The 5149-nt window shown below is 38.3% G+C and overlaps 1 pseudogene; it reads left to right on the forward strand.

Moving 5' to 3' along the window:
- The first annotated feature begins 1896 nt into the window (after positions 1 to 1896).
- On the forward strand, positions 1897 to 2448 carry LOC102249468 (annotated as a pseudogene).
- Positions 2449 to 5149: the final 2701 nt, after the last annotated feature.

A 5149-nucleotide genomic window follows, 5' to 3' on the forward strand; every position in this document is an offset into this window, starting at 1 on the left:
ATTTTTCCCATCAGCAAAATTTAAGTCATATTTTCTTCTTAGGGTTGCTTTGTGAATTGAATAGGTAGTATTTACACCACTTGTGAAACACAATGCAGGGCTCAAAGCATAGTAGGTAGTAAAGAATGGTGATTGTTTGCTGCTGCTGGTGATGATCAATGACAATGAAGAAGAAAATGATAATAATAGAAATTACAAAGACTGGCACTGAAGATATTGAATAAATACTAGTGTATTTTCTTTAGAAAATATTATATTTGTCTTAATGCAAGGTTATAAAGTGTTATGAGTAGGAGGAGGGACCATGCCTGGGGTACAGAAGTGTAGAGAGTAGATTTTAAATTCATACAATGAAATAATATTATGGGGGAGAAATTACTTGGTAATCTTTCAATTTTGTTGGAAATAAATTTTATCCAAGTTGTGGTGTTATGGATAGGGAAGAAAGAAGAAAGAGACTCAGATTTGGTAAATGGGAAAAAAAGATGTAAGTAAAATAGGCAACAATATAAAGAACAGTTGATAAGTTGATTTAACTAATTCTCCTAGACAATGTTTTACTTTTCACCTAGTACCTTTCTAATGAACCAGAAATTTGTCCTGTAGTACCTTAAAATATCAGTAATCACGTGATTATGTAGAACAGAAAATATAGAAATTTATAATGATAATTTGGTAATATATAATTAAACTGTCTTTGAACAATCTTGGTGACATTTAATAATTTTCAAGATATAATTAAACCACTTGACATAAATACTCAATAATACTTTCAAAAGAAGATCTTCATTTTCTCCCATCTTTTAATCTTTATAAGTCTTTGAAGAAATGTTATTCTCTAATGCATTAAGTTATCTGCAAGCCAGGTTTGTTGTACTGTAAAAATAAGCTTCCCTGAGGAAACACTACAGATCCTATGTCTTGATATTGAATAGATTACTTCCCAAAAGGCTGGCAAGAGTGTAAAAGAAATTAATGCCTCCCTTTTAAATAACTTAGGAGGTTTTTTTTCTAATGTACAATGTAGGAAATAAGTCAGATCTTTTTCAGTCTTTGAAAATAAGACAGAAAGGCTACTTTAATTATTTTTATTTTGTTATTTTTAGTAGAATTTTTGTAGATGTGTAGGATTACATTACTGAAACATCTCAAATATCCTGAACTCAAGGGACTTCAGAAGGTGGGAGGTTTTTAAAAGTACCCCTTAGTACTATGTTATACTTGCAATTATAAAAAAAGACATTCTTCACTTTACATTTTAGTAATGTGAGAACTGGTTATATGGCATCTACACCCTTCTTCCCTCATAAACACACATCAATCATCTGTGTACATATGAAACTACACTATATTGGTATAAATATTATACAACTACATTAAGTTATATGTGTGCATGGGTTTGTGTTTTTCCTTCCCATGGCACTCTCTGGAATAATCAATTAAATTGCATTTCTTTCTTTTGATAAGATTATTCAATAGTTCTGTTATAAAAATAATAAATTATTATAAAATAATTTAAGTGGTATCCAAAGGATATTGTTTTAGATTTGAGATAATAAAACTTAATCTTGATGATATTTTAAAAATGTTATTGAATTCCTTCTAAAAAACTTTTGGACCATACTTTGATACTACAGATTGGAAAATAACATCCTTTATTATTAAGATAATTACCAAAAGGACACAAAGTAATTTATGTTTGAAAACCTGAAAAATAGTCTAAGGTCAGTCAAATGTACAGATTTTTTCAAGATGCATTTTCTTGCCTTCCAGTCCCGCCGCAGGGTGACTGTATGGCTGTGAGGGGCCACGTCTTGCCTCCCCTGGCCGACTGGCATGGTTCTGGGCGCGGGGGGCCTCGCCTGTTTCAAGATGCCCAGGGTAAAGGTAGCAGTAATGCTGATGTTGGTGAGCAAACTAAGGCTGGATGATGGTCTGAAAGGGTCCTGGATGTCAGCCACTGTCTCTGACTCTGCTCTGAGAGTGTCTGTGAGGCACAGACTGCTCCTTAAAGAGGTTGCAGAACTTGAAGCTAAGGTACCTTGTGCATGCAAAGTGCATTTTCCTAACCCCAACAAGCTTCATGGCTTTCAGCTAACTATAACCCCAGATGTGGGTTACTACGGGTGGGGGGGGGGGGGCTGGGCAATTTCAGTTTGAAACGGAAGTTCCTGATGCATACAACCTGGTGCCGCCCAAAGTGAGATGCTTGACCAGTATCTGGCACCCCAACATCACAGAGAAGGGCGGGATATGTCTGAGTGTACTGAGAGAGCATGCCACCCAGGGCACTGGCTGGGCTCCCACGAGTTTGGGGATTAAACTCTTTGTTTACTGATCTTCTGAACTTCAATGACCCACTGAATATCAAGGCCGCAGAGCATCCTGAGGGACAAGGAGGACTTCTGGAACAAAGTGGAAGGCTACAATAAGTGGTACCCCAGATGATAGGAGGGGAGCCTGCAGTGAGGACTCTGCTAGAGTGTCCTCTCCAGCTCTCGGGGGTCCTCGCGTCCCGCAGACCCACTGGCTCTGCTGGGTTCTGTGACATGTCCTACGGAGGAACCTCTTCACGACTGCCCATTGTAGACGGAGTTCCACATAAACACAGCAAGAAAATGCGTTTGGGCTCTAAAGAGTTGTCTGCTTACCTTAACATGTTTACTTTGTGAACACAGCTGTACTCTGTAGGCTGAGGAATGCTTTAGAAGTTGCAATGAACTCAGAATCGCAGCTTGCTTCTTACCTTCCCCCAAATCACTTTCCTGCACAGCAATGCCAATGACATGTCTGGGGCTGGCAGGTGGGTGGCCCCAGCCTGCTGCAAACTGTGATTGGACCTGCAGTCTCTTATCTCCTCCCAGAAATGTAGGCCATGCCTCAGTGTCTGAGGCTTCCCAGGATGCAGTCATTCACTGTAGATCTCTTACTGAAATGCGTATTTTATTTAATGTAAGTATATTTTGGAACAGATTTGTAATTTGTACAATTTAATTATTTTTTCCTACTCTCAAAAAAAGATACATTTTCTTCAATAAACATTTGGTATACTTAATACATTTGAAAATTATTTATAAACTAGTGGCCTAGTGCACGAAATTCATGCATGGGGGGAGGGGGTTCCCTCAGCCCCTCACCAGTGCACGAATTTCATGCACTGGGCCTCTAGTTGGGTAATATGATGATAAATAAAAACGTGTCATTAAGGAATTCAAAAGATAGTCTGAGAGCTAGCTGGCATGGCTCAGTGGTTGAGCATGGACCTATGAACCAGTAGGCATGGTTAGATTCCCAGGCAGGGCACATGCCTAGATTGTGGGCTTGATCCCCAGTGTGGGGCATGCAGGAGGCAGCCAATCAATGATTCTCTCTCATCATTGTTTCTATCTCTCTCTCCTTCTCCCTTCCTCTTTGAAATCAGTAAAAATATATATTTTTAAAAATATAGTATGAGAGACTGTCAATCAGCAGACTATTACAATACTAAATTAGGCAATATAAAACATACAATGGAGGAATTTTGGAAGAGACAAATACATCTTCAGTAGAGGTCTGAGAAAGAGCACATTTTTCAAGTGAAGGAGGAATCTAAGATGAGTACTTAATGGCGATATATAAGTTAATAAGGTGAAAGAACAGTGTTGGGAAGAAGAGACAAGGTGATGAGGGAGGTAACATGCTTGCAGATCCAGAGTAAAGAGAAAGGGATCATTGAAAAGACACTAGAATTGGAATTATGTTAAAAGTAAGTGAGTATTGAGATCTTGCTCCCTGGTATCTGCCATCAGTTTAGCTCAAGTAAATTTTGAGAATTTTGTCAAAATTCTCAAAAAAAGTGAATGTTTAAGTAAGTGTAATTTAATATCATCCTTGAAAGTCTGTCTTGAAAATGATGTAGAACCTCTGGAGGATTGCAAGAAGAAAGTAAGGACCAGACTTCTGTCTTGGAAAAGTCACCGGTAATAAACAGTGAGCATTCATATATGTCATGACTGTTAACAGTATTTACTTATTTATTTATTTTAATATATTTATTGATTTTTTACAGAGAGGAAGGAAGAAGGATAGAGAGTAAGAAACATCGATGAGAGAGAAACATCGATCAGCTGCCTCCTGCACATTCCCCACTGGGTATGTGCCCGCAACCAAGGTATATGCCCTTGACTGGAATTGAACCCGGGACCCTTGAGTCCACAGGCTGACGCTCTATCTACTGAGCCAAACCAGCTAGGGCACTGTTAACAGTATTTAGATTCATTGTTGGAAGTACATGTTGCATATTGAATGTTTTTTTTTTAAATATATTTTATTGATTTTTTACAGAGAGGAAGGGAGAGAGATAGAGAGCTAGAAACATTGATGAGAGAGAAACATCGATCAGCTGCCTCCTGCACACCCCCCACTGGGGATGTGCCCGCAACCCAGGCACATGCCCTTGACCGGAACCGAACCCGGGACCCTTCAGTCCGCAGGCCGGCGCTCCATCCACCGAGCCAAACCGGTTTCGGCCATATTGAATGTTTTGGAAAAAAATATATATTACCTTGAATTGTAGTGTTTTCTATACCCTGGTAAAATATAAACTTCCTGAGATGGAGGCCATAATTTGATTCCACACAGGGTATTTTACATAATAAGATATGAAGACCCAGACTCTGAACTGAGAGCTTCAACCTTGTTTGGGGATGTTGGGATGCCTGCCAGATTATGTGGAATGCAGTCTTAATAGGAAATTATCTCCATGTGCATGTTGCTGCTCTTTCCCTTCAACAACACTCAGTTTCACTGACTTCTGTTTTAACCTTTAAAAAAAAACTAGACTAAACAAACATTAATTATAGTCATCTCAGTAAGATAAGAAGATGAATTGAGTTTTCTGCTTCTACAAAACAGTATCTCAGTGGTAAAGTATTTTTCCCCCGGTCTCTTGTAAAGGAGATTATTTTGTAGAAGTCCAATGCTACCAAGAAATTGGTAGTGTTTATTGCTTGTCTCTAATGGAAATTACATTTTATGGGGAATTGAGATTGATTACCCTTATCTTGACAAGTGAAGATTGAGGGCATATACTATGGAATAGTGAACAGTCTCAAAAGCAAAGGGGAAATATTTAACACCTTAGTTACTAGGTTTTTAAGACTAGGATTAT

This window comes from Myotis brandtii, unplaced genomic scaffold, assembly GCF_000412655.1.
Source record: "Myotis brandtii unplaced genomic scaffold, ASM41265v1 scaffold570, whole genome shotgun sequence".
Classification (NCBI taxonomy): Eukaryota; Metazoa; Chordata; class Mammalia; order Chiroptera; family Vespertilionidae; genus Myotis; species Myotis brandtii.